Source organism: Geospiza fortis, unplaced genomic scaffold, assembly GCF_000277835.1.
Source record: "Geospiza fortis unplaced genomic scaffold, GeoFor_1.0 scaffold98, whole genome shotgun sequence".
NCBI classification, from domain to species: domain Eukaryota; kingdom Metazoa; phylum Chordata; class Aves; order Passeriformes; family Thraupidae; genus Geospiza; species Geospiza fortis.
Window position 1 is genome coordinate 10,392,623 of NW_005054306.1, and position 12,354 is coordinate 10,404,976.

General features: G+C 41.4%; 1 long non-coding RNA gene across 1 annotated transcript; it reads right to left on the reverse strand.

The window, feature by feature from the left end:
• Positions 1–4,801: 4,801 nt before the first annotated feature.
• LOC102043345 lies at positions 4,802–10,609 on the reverse strand. The gene is made up of 3 exons (XR_265278.1): positions 10,576–10,609; positions 5,304–5,356; positions 4,802–5,202 (listed from the first exon to the last, which is right to left on the reverse strand). It is a non-coding gene; the product is annotated as an uncharacterized LOC102043345 (long non-coding RNA).
• Positions 10,610–12,354: the final 1,745 nt, after the last annotated feature.

Consider the following 12,354-nt stretch of genomic DNA (forward strand, 5'->3'; position numbering starts at 1 on the left):
GCCCGCCCCGCAGGCGCGTCCCGGGATTTCCGAGCCGCGGCCGCAGCTCCTGCTAACAGCCAAATATTTCACTCCAGAGACATACTACACTTCCTGATATAGGATGCACTTGCATGTCTCCTGGTGACCTTAAACACTAATAAAGGAGTCATAATACGACCTAGACAGGCCTTGAGAGGCAGCCGGCGCACGGGAGGCTCGAGGGGTGGGAGCGCTTGTCTGCTCTTTGTTCGGCAGCTTTCGTGTCGTGTTCCTTCCCTTTTGATTATGCAGAGGAAGGGATTTTAAAATACATTTGTGTTGCCCTTTTGCCAGCAGCAGAAATTAATCCAATGTGCTGGGAGAGAAAAAGCTCCATGTGCTGATGGCCGGGGCTCTCCAGCATCTCCCCAGCAGTTCGCATCTGAGCGAGGAGCCCTCTCTGCTCTTGCTCCCCACAAACTGTGGCCCACAAAGGAAAAAGGCAACACAGTGCAAACACTGATCCTCCTACGGATCCTACTCACTCATTTCCACTGCCTGGGCAGGCAAGAAACTGCTGTGCCTATGTATTGTGGACATTTTAAGGCTGCCTTGCAGCTGTAAACTCAGAGACATCCAGCTCCCACCCAAATCACAGGCTGAAGGAATGGTGAGGTTCTCGGTGATGTTAGGCCAGAATTTCTTCTGCTGACCACAGACGCACTTGCACTCAAAAGAGTGGAGGACTTAGCCCCTTCAGTGTAGTGAAATACACATTTTCCTATTACATGCTGCCTCCTGCTACATGTGGAGTTTCGTACTGCCTTGGCCCTACAGCTCAGCAAAAATAAGCAGAGAAAGGTTAATTTTGGACCATGCTGGCAATACAGCTATCAACCATAAAATGTGCTCAGACTTGCTAAGTAATGAGTGAATGATGACTTTGTTACAGGCTAAATGGTACAGTGTCACAGCGTTAGAGATCAAATGCAAGCGGGGGAGAAACAAGAGACCACCAGGATAAGAGGCAGACTTTCTCATCAGCAGAGAAAACTATTTTACTCTTTTAATAGCTCTAAAAATACTCTATTTGACCACGAACCTATGTTATTTAGATCTGTTTATTTGTAAAAGGAAGGATAACAGTCTTCAACTCCATATTACATAAGATCAGCTGACATTTGCTATGATATCACAGACCAACAAAATGAAATAACTCGCAGAGAAAATATTGACTTTCTTTGTCTGAATTTAAGCCAGCAGACAGAAGAGAGATGAATATAAAATAAGAAAAAATATTACAGCAGTCATAGTCAAACTAAATTTAGATACAAGTGAGGCATGTCCTAATTTAGGAAAGCGCAAGAAAAGATCTTGAGCATTATTATCTCTAGTATGAAAGCTTTAAGTTGCAGAAAACAATTCTCAATAATACCATCCTCCAACACTTTCACAGAATTCCCACTGATTTTGGCAGGAGCTATGCACACCTTTTGGAGGGAGGCCTTCAGCTTCATGGAGAAAGAGGAGGCTGAACCTGTACACATGGCAATTCTTAGTGGTCATTTTCACTACACAGGCCAGCAACTCAAAACGCTTTAAGTCTGCTCTCAACTAAGACACTAATCAAATAACCTCACATCTGACATGCCCTTAGAGTATCAGTCTGCCTTCAAGCCTCTTTCCCAGGATCTGACTGACAAGGGCAATTAATCAGGGCTGGGTCCACTGTAGCCAACAATGTGACGTCAGTGCAAAGTTGGTGAGAAGTCCACACCAGAGGTCTTTTTTTGCATCAGCTTTGTTCTTAACATAGTGCTGTTGCTCACTTACACCTCATTTTTTAAAAATAAATACACATTTTTGAAGCTTCTGGTAGAATACATTTCTCAACTTGACTCAATTCAGTAAACTTTAACAGAAATTTCTACAAAATCCTTTCAGTCACATTCCACTTTTTGCAAGGAGGAAAGAAGCAATCATGACTGTCTGAATATTTCCGTCACAGAGAATTTTCTAATATTTCTTTTGTACATTGAGAACAGTCTCCTGCATAAGTTTTCTAGGGTCTGATATGCTCACTTTTCTTTTTTTTTTAATTCACCATCATGTGTATGGAAAATCTTCTCCTGACTTTTTCCAAATTCTTCAGTTTTAATTCAATGCATCTAAAAACCAGCTCTGTTTCCCCTGAGTACTAGGCTTGGAGGGAATTAAATGCTGTCTCCTGTGTGCTCTAGCACATTAGGACGGCAGAAGCTTTAAATGTCAATCTTTCTTTAATATAATAGGAATTGATTCATTACACTACACCCTCACTACCGAGTTTACACTTGTGTTCATAAATTACTCCAGGTCAAAAACTGTATTTAGGACCTCATCCATTCAGGATCTGGCCTTTATGTAGCAAAATCAGATTTAGAAGACTTTGGAGACCTTGCCACTTATAGAATTCTGGTCTTCTACATTAGTTCTGTTTTCTTATAGTGTCTTATTAAGCAATAATTCTATCTCCTGTTACCCCTTTCTAGTTCTATGCAAGCAGGATTGTTAGCATCCCCCTGCAATGCTCCAGGCCTCTCCACCTCTTTCCTTCTTCCTCTTGGCCTTTTGTCTGCTGTTTCTCTTGGGTATTTCTGCACAGCAATTCAGTTTCTTTAAAGGCAGCCCTATTGGTGCCTCAGCTGATCTCAATTTGTACATTACACAAGAAAGAAAAAAAATAAAATAAAACCAGTCTGAAATACCATTTGCTTTTTACCGCATAAAATACACCATAAGTTCACCTCACGCCATGTGCGTGTTCCTGTTCTCCTCCGCATCAATTTTTCCATGGAAACTTGCACCAGCGTCATCCAGAGCAGGAACTCCCCACACTTGGGCTTGTCCTTCGTGAGAGGAGGGCACTGCTGAGAAGGTGAGTGTGACTGACACACAAAGGGCCCCAGGCTCTTTGGCACATGTGTTTCTCAAGCTCCAGTTGTGAGTTGACATGTTTACATTGCAAACCACTCACAGACTGCAGCGGGTGCAAACAGGCATCTTCAATTATTCCTGTGGCCTCTTCCCCATAAATAAAATATTAAGAAAGAAAGAAAACTGTCTGCTAGCCTGTTTACTGCCAGGATTTCTCCCATCTTGTGGTACTCAAGCAGAATGACTGTGACAAGCTCCTTGGCTGTTGTGGAAACAAGAAATGATGACAAATGAGCCCCAGCAATGGTCAGGTGAAGGGCACCGTGACGATGGGATGGCCCTGTAGCAAGGCAGGGGTCAGGGCCCTGGCTGACATGCAGGCACACTTCAGCAAGTCCTCCCAGACCTGCTGCCCCCTCACAGCAGGGAGCTGTGGGCCACACCAGTCCTGCTTGCCCTGGAGGTGGAAACAGCCCTTTCAGCCTCCCCAGCTGCTGAAAGGGGGCCACAGAGTTACACAACAGTTTAACCCAGATGGCATCTCTGTCACATCCACCTCCTGTGTGCCTCAGAGGACTCCAAGTCAATGCCAAGGGAGCTTCTTTCGGGCCATAATGCATGCTCATGAGTCCAGTCAGACTTTTCTCCAACATGGTAACATGGCACAAACAAAACCACAGGCAGATACGATGCCCCACGTGAATCTCATGCAGAAGTAGAAATACCTTTGGTATATTTCTAGTGGCATTTTCTTTTCTAAAGAACCTGTTTGAGTTATAATCTAAACACCATTTTTCAAAGAGACCTTAGGGCCTGCCTCTCTCTAGCTCTTGGTCAGGCTAACAGCTTCTCCAAGCTGGCAATTGGATCACTTCACATGTGGGGGGCTTCACACATCTCAATCCGTGGATATCCCTCCTGTTTGGCATATGGCCATGGGGACAGGAACACAAGGTCATGGGTACTGCATGCCTGAGTCCTATGTCACTGCCTGGCACACAGGAGAAAATCAGAGCTTCAGTTCATGCTGGGCATATTAGCAAAGAGTGCAGGCACCAGTTATGCCAGTACTCTTTAAATTTGGATCTTTTATAACTCATGAAAAAGAAACTTATAAATTAATTAATTAATCAAAGCAGAGAAAATACACACATTTTTGAAGACCAGTCTCCAGCAACAATCTGTGAACAGCATTGTTCAGCAATGCTTGGTTTTCTTTTCCACAATTTCCTAGGAGTCGTATTCATCCTGCCTTCAAGGACTGGTGCCCCTGCTTAATCAGATTTATAATAAGCCTAATATTTAGGTTCTCAAGAACAATTTGAGATTTCCTTCCAGTGAACATTAGAAAATGATACTGTGATTAGACATGATATCTCTCTGACTGGGACTGTTAAACAAAACAAGCAGTTGGCACAACTATTTTATTTGGGAAGAAAGAGAAGCAAGAATAATGACAGCCAGTTTCCAGGTTTTTAATAGAGGAAATGTTTTTGATACAGAAGTCCCATCCCAGATGTACTTAAGTTCACATACGAAGTAACACAAGTTGTTTTTCAAACATGGAAAAGTTCAGAAAAGCTCATTAAAATTATTTCTTACAGCCCTCTATTCACCTTTTTCTTTATGCAGCACCTGAAAGTTAAAAGAGTTATGACATATAAGATAACCAAAGGGTCAATCCTGCCGAAAAATATATTAGTCAGCTAAGACAAGCAGTTTTTGCCCAGCTTTGCCTTTGGACCATAAGGACTTTGTTAGCATAAAAAGAGACATTATTTTTCAGAGAAATATGATGTCAGTAGAGCTCTTGAAGAATAAACAAAATCTTTTCCTTCATTGTGTATTACAATCTTACAAAAATAGTGAACTGACTTTCTTCTCACACTTTTTACCATGAGTGATGCACAAGGCAGAAAAAAATCTTTTCAATAGTTATGAAATTTCAAGCTGAACCTAAAAAACTTGGAGAAAAGTTTTAGACTTAACCACTGTGACACTGAGACAAGTGGCAGACCAGAACTCTGCAACTTTACATTTTTGTTTTCCATGATTCAGTCTAATCCCTTCCACAAGCAGGAGACTATACAAGGCATTGACTAGAGAGCTGTTTCTTTTTCTTCAAATTTCAAAGTGCTTTTTTCCCCGGTCTGAAAATGTCTTAAAAGTAAACATCTGTCTTTCATCTGCTGGATGGCAATTTAAGAACATCGACCATTAACCCCCCAGGCACCTCTGCAGATCTGAGGTCTCTCATAGCAAGAGGTGCTTGGGGCTCCTGGTGGTCCTTGGCTGCAGAGTAACCCAGAGCATCTATATCTCTTTCTGTGAAGAAGAGAATACATCATCAGGGATCCCTTTCTGCAATACAGCTGGAGCATATAAAAAAAAGTCATAAAAAGCTCCTAAAACAGAACATCACTTACAGTATATGTCTGTTCCTACTTGTGTTCCCAATAGCGTCTTCAAGATTGACCTGCTTTTTTAAAAAAAAAAAAAAAAAAAGAGAAAGACTAGCACCTATTACAACTTAACATCTTTAGCACCCAAGTCTATCTACTGCTCTCTTCTGGAGCAGCTTTAAGAGTTCACCTCCTATCAAATACTTGTGCACATTCAAGGCGCAGGTACTTGACACTCTAGAATACGTCTAATCTGTTAAATGGGAAAAAAATTCTTTGCCTCCTTTGTTTGATATGTCACCTAATATATTTCAGGAAATATGAAATCAGATTAAGCCTGAAATGCCCTATCTCACCCAGTGACTCCTAAGTGGCATTTCCCTGTGCTTGGGATAAGCACTGGATACCATTTCTTCATAGAGCAAGCTGAGCTTTATCCCATCCCAAACTGTCTATACCAGGGCTTGGAACAGGCCTCATGAAATTTAAATTGTTGTGTGCCAAATGACTGCTTAGCCACTAGAGCAGTGCTAGTCCATTCTGGCTCTCCTCAGCCAGCACAGCAAGACCTCTTTGACCAGGGTGTAAGAAAAAAAGTGGTGGTGGCTGGGCTAGGGGACACCAGGTGCTGTGACACACTGCTAGAACATTGTGTGTGATGCCCATTTAACACAAAGCATGAGTATTCAAGGGACTAATGCCTAAATATCATTCAGCCTATTCTGTTTTGTTTTATGAGGATTACTGTGCCTTGCATTTTACCACAGCCTCCAAGCAGTGTGTTTCCAGTGGTCCACAAGGCAGCCTACCACTAGACCTGTTTCTAAAAAATGGGATTTCGCCAGTCAGCTAGGCACTTTTGAAAATGTTACTCCTAGTCAGACTAAGCTCTTTGGGCTTCCCTCCAGAGAAGCTGCTGGGATGCCTGGGACCTACCAGCACAGAAGCAGTTAATTTCTATGAAGACTCTGAGAAAAAAAAAAAAGCCTAAGAACAGCCCTGTGTTGGGAGGAGAGCTGGAAAACGAGGCTGTTGCTGTTGTTTTCATTGTGTGCACTCTAATCAGAGAGAGTAAGAACAATAATGCATGTAATGCTGATTTTGGACCATTTCCATGCAGCTTTTCCCAGGCTAGGCAGCCTTGGGAACCACTGATAGTGTGGCACACCAGGGGCACAGCCTCAATCACCAAGCACAGGGCAGGGCAGCCTTTTCTGCACATAAAATATGTGAGGGATGACAAGAATCTTCCCAGCATGGGAAGTGGCAATAACAAAAAAAAATATACAAGGGGCTGAAGCTGAGTGCAACATCCACTGCAGAGCATGCCTGCAGGCAACACTCAGATTTGAAAGGTAGACTGCTATTTTTCATTTCCTCCCCCGTTTTGTGCTTGTTTGTTTGTTTGTTTGTTTTCTCTTCTTTCATTAGATGCCCCCCTCCCCCTCTCAGCACCACTTTGAAGCCAAGATGAAAGAATTGCTGTGGCTGCTGGCACAGAGCACACACAGGGAGACTGACTGAAGTGTGCTTTAGTTTAAGATGGCATGGCTTTTTTTTCCCCCTAAGTAGGGGAGGGACAGGGGGAGGGGAGAAGAGGAGAAGAAAGTTATTCAGCTAAAAACAATATATCACACTTCATTGAAAAGCATATTGTACAGCTTGGATTCAAACATGGTCCTAATTTTTGAAAGCTTTGCTCTTCAAGGACAGAGGGTTTTGGGTAGCTAAGATGTGGCATCCTCCCAGACAGCAACAGCCCATATTTTATTCATAAAACCTGCCACATCAGTGTATGATGAGAATTGACACAACAAGCTGTAGCTCCGTGACCTGTTTTGAATAAGTCGGTCAAATCAATGATGTTTGTCCCTTAGTAGCAGAAATTTATGTAGCCACTGAGGGGTGGAAAAAAGTCACTTGCTACCATTTTTGTTTCTAAAACAAAGAGACGCCTTTGAACAGTAACAATAAAAGGATCAACTTGTTTTCTTTTCTTTTCTTTTCTCTGGCAATTGATTTCTTCTGACATCCACTTTGAAAAAAGAAAAGAAAGAAAAAATTTGGCAGAAGAAAGGATAGAATTTACAGACCTCTTTCTTGACACTGGAGGATGTGATTATCTGTGAGTGGCTGAAATATTCAGTTATTTGGGGAAATCCTGGTGTCAGTGACATCAGAAAGGGACTGTCAATGACTTCAGCACATCAACAAGTTCCAATCCCACCAAGTTCATCATGTGCTGTCCAAGCCTGCAAGGACAAGGCCCTTCCACCAACTCAGGCTTGTCCTGATGATGGGAAAGTTGTAGAAAGACTCTGCAAAATCCAGGGAAAAGGGAAGGTCACCATGCATGGTTGCAATATTTTCTCCTGCCTTCAGCTCCCAGCCCTTGCCCCTATAAAAGTGTCATTCACCACCAGAATTTCATGCTTATTTAATATCTGTTAGTCACTGTTAAACTGCCAACAGCTAGCTAAATTCACACTAATGTTCTTTTAAATATGCAGCAGTCCTACCATTTACAATCATTATGGAATTAAACTGTAGAATTAAACTCTCAGGTCAAATACCTTAACATATATCTAAAACAGCATTAATTAGCTTGTCCAAGGATTTTTTGGAAGCCCTTGAAGAGAACAATTACAGCAATTGGTGAATATCCTTTGAAGGGTGGATTGCACGCAGCTTAGCAAGTTAGAACTTCTGACTATTAATTTATTTTGAACTAATTCTGACCCTGCTTCTGTCTGCTAACTGCAAGCCAACTTTCAAAGGCCAAATATACTGGAGTACAAAGTAAGCCAAGTTTTCTGGAGAATAGAAAGCAGCAAGCCAGCTTCTCAGAGGGATGGGGCTGGTTCCATATCAAAGATTAATAGTGAAACAAAAGAATCACAAAATAGGTGTTATCATGACCTGTTACGCAGAAATAATAATTTTATAGCAATATGTTTTGTATATGGAACAATCCAGGGCCCGTGTTAGGAAACAGCACAGCCATTGAAAGAATTCCTTGTCACAGCAGTAACAGAGGGGACTTGTTACAAACCAAGCCGTTTCCAAGCAAGCAGCAAACAGGATTTTGTGACGGTGGCATCACAAGAGGATCATGAGGAGATCTTTAAACAACAGACAGACTAAAGGACTTGAAAAGGTTTTCTGACTTGGCTCCAAGGAAGGACCAGTTATGCCCAAACTATTCCAGGCATGTTTATGGAATCTTGTCTTTAAGATCTCAAATGATGGAGATTCCTCAGTTTCCCCAGGTAACATAATTCAGTGTGTAGCTGACTGCACATTAAAAATCATTCCTATGATCTAGCCCAGTCTCCTTTATTACTGTTTGGTATGCATGCATCACATTCTTCTGGAAGGCAAAATGCATTACACTTTAGCATTTTCATTTGGGCTGCCTTTATCCTTATCATGGATATGTCCAGTCAGGTCCATCTTCCCTCCTAATGGCTCCAGGATGATGACATTAAAGCTGGAATATGCTCCATTACTTGCAGCATTTTGCCTAGCCAAATTCTAATTGTAGGACTCCCTTTTGTGAGTGCTGTGATACACTTCCTATCACTATTGTTTTAAAAGCACTGGCCCTTTCAGAAGTGCAAGCAGGAGGGGGTTGGAAAAGGAAATGTCCAACATTTAAATCAATTGCAGTAAGTGGGTACCAAGACATTGGGCAATGAACTTTGCATATCAGACAACCACATGGATCTCTCTCAGTCTGAATTGACAGGTCAATAATAATGAAAAAAAATTTTAACTGAAAAATAAAAATAATCAAATAGAATAATTCTGTATATGGCTATTCTCCTACTACTAGACAGAATCCAGCTACGAAGCAAAAACCGCAGAGTGAAGAAAAATCCAGGATCCATAAAGAGTTATTTTTCAATGTGGTGATATTAACAATGTTATCCAAAATTCTCTCTTCTTAAATCGGTGGATTAGATGTTTTCTTGAGATAATTGCAAAGTAGTGACACGGGAAAGGCAGAGCAAATTTTAATTCTTACCTAGCATCCAAGAAATGCACCACTTATTTTAATGACCAGAAAGAAGATTCAGGTAAATTTTGGAGGACCTCAGTAAAAGTATCTATTTGATGTTCCTCAGAGACAGAAATATTCAAATTGTTAGTGCTGTGAAAAAGCAGCCATGTGAAGAATGAAAATACAAGAGATAGCACTGAAAAAAAAATCCAAAGGAGACACTAAACCTTTTACTTTAGGATTTAGATGGCTTTGAATATTGGTGGGAAGGAATAAACCTGAAGAGAGGGAACACAAATGTTTCTGCTTTTGTAAGGCAAGGTTTTGTCACCAAGTGTCTACTGCTGACTGTATTTTTAAAGGTAGAATATTGAACAGGATGAGCCACATACTGGTCTGAGAACTACCATGACCCTAAAAGGAAGAGATATTGGAGTAATTCTAAAATCAACCTCAAGGTAACATCTTTGCCCTTTTCACCATCACATGTGGAACAAAAATATTTAGCAGGGCTGGTCACTGCTAATCTCATTCACTAACTTATTCTTTTTACCATGTGAGCTTCAACCTTCAGCACTACATTTCTGGCTTTAGATGTTAATTACAGTATCCAAACTCCCACTACCCCTGTGTGCTCCTTGACGATGAGAAGATTTTCCTGCTCATGTCTCTGACTCCACAAGACTCTGTGCGCAGGATCTCTTAAAAAGAGCAGTATCCCTGCCTTTACCATTTCTAGTGCAAGCCACTACACTGTCCCACAGTTACAGCAACCACAACTTCCCTGAATCCTTGGGTTTTGTCTAGTTTATTTGGCCTAAAATGCCGTTTGTTCTGTCAGTGAACTGTGAGCTACATTTACTATCCAGCAAATGGCTTTTTGTCTCTGCTCCATAACCAAGTCAGGAGCCAGACACAGCTTGCACACTTGTTCTGTGGGGATCACTCTTATTAATGAATACATGATTGAGTATCTAACAGGAAAATATCGACATTTTTGCAAAATCAAAATTTTTTGCATGAAACAATTAAATATTTCTCATTAAATGACACTGAGATACCAGGTTGATTTTTCAATGCTTACAAATGCCTTTGACAGGCAGCAAGTCCCTGTGAGTTACTGACTCCTGCAGGATAGGGCAGAGCCTTTTTGAAAGGTTACAGAAGAATCCTGGTATTGGTTAACAAATTCATCCTCTCCTGTGTGTTAATGGTATAATCAAGGGAAAATGTGTCATGAAATACTTGAAAGGAAAAGAGTAGGTGTGTTTCAAAGCACAAATAAATTTCTACCTTTGCAGTCTCTCAGCAGATCACAGCAGGCAGATTAAGGTTTTGTGTCACTACTGGTGGGCTGTGTGTAACAGGCTTGAAAACTTGCTACCCTGACACTAGTCCCAAACTGAGGCTTATTAGCCAGACCAAAAGCAGCTGTGTTGCCATGACCCACAGCTTTTAAGGAAACAAAACAATTAGTACAGTTATAAATAACTGCTTTTGAAGAGCATAAGTCATACATTTCTGGTTTTCTTTTGTGTCCCTTATAAACAAACTAGCCTTTAAAATAATTGTGTAAAGAGCAAAGACATATGAGATATATGACTGTGACAAGTAATAGCCTCTTACAAAAATTTGGGAGTTTGAGGTTTTTACTCTCCTAGAGTAATAAAGAAGATTGTAAGAGTTTTTTAAGGACTTTTTTTTAAGGACTGTAATGACATCTGAGAGGAGAGCTTCAATTGCTATTGACATTTGAATCTCTCAGTCAATTATGTGCGGACATATTTCAAAGTAATGCCTGCACTATCTTCTGATTGTGCTAGGAGCAGAGAGAAGCTTGGAAAGCAGGGTAGCTCAGCCTCTGGCCCCCTGAAGCCAAATGGCAGCAAGCAGGGGCAGGAGCAATGTGGAACAGGTCAGAAGGAAAAAAGGCAGTGCCTCCGATTTGGTCAAGAGGTCAGGTCCTTGCTGTCTTTCCCAACTGCTTTCACTCACTGAAATTTTTCTCTTCTTGTACTTTTCTTGTGCTGTTTAGTTAGACCTGCAGTGTCAGCTGGAGTGCTTATCCAAATGAAGGCTGTAATGCTTTCTGTCATGCTACTCTTCTTTGTCTGAAGCTCCCACTAAAATCACCGTGTTATTCTGGAGAAAGTAAGAGGTTTAATAAAGAGAAAAGGGCTTCTCTTGCCCCTGAGTCACAACATGGGTGTCATAGAGGTGGAATAGTGGTGCAAGAGACCAGAGCAAGCCCTTTTCCAGCAGCAAGAACAGCAAGGATACTGAAAGGTTTCTTGAAATTGGTATCAAAGAGTTCCCAACATGTGCCCCAGCATTACTGAGAGGGCTACTGAGCAACACCAGGTTTCTAGATGATGGAAAATTTCCTTTTGGCTCTTTGGGCTTGTTGACTATGGGAATGGGAGACTCCTGAGCAGGTACTAAAAGACTGCCACAGTACTTTCCAATGTGACCTTGTGACAAAAGTTTGAGCCTCACCTTACCTGTAGATGAAACTGCTGCTGTGGAAGAGCCCCAGCCATAATCCAAGAAGGGAATATCAATCACATTTTTCTTTCTTCACTGGGAAACAGCTACAGATTCCAGCATGGTGTGAGGCAGGGATGTTTTTTTGGGTTCCAGAAGGTGATTTATCCAAAGTGCAAGGCAAAACAGGTAACATTCTAGCTGCTTGAAAGCCACCAGGGCAAAGATGTTAATTTTAACAATCTGTCACAGATATTAGAGATTGCTAAACTAGGGACTTGGCTATGAAGTCTATTTTTCAGTTCACAGAAATAATTTAGTTATCTGGTCTAGCACTAATCAGCCTACTGCTCCTCTCCTCAGGAAAAATGCATAACAGGGGTGTAGCCTTGAACGTGGGGAGACCAAAATAAAAATTATAACCATCTTCAGCTCTGTCAGAGATTTCTGCTCTGAATTTGAACAGAGCATTTGGATGTGTGTCAGAATGACAGGATGCTAAATATTCAGCCCTCCAACCCAAGGCTGGTTGTGAGATCAGTGACAAAAACATTTTGGGCCCAACACACTTTTTTCAAACATGGGTTT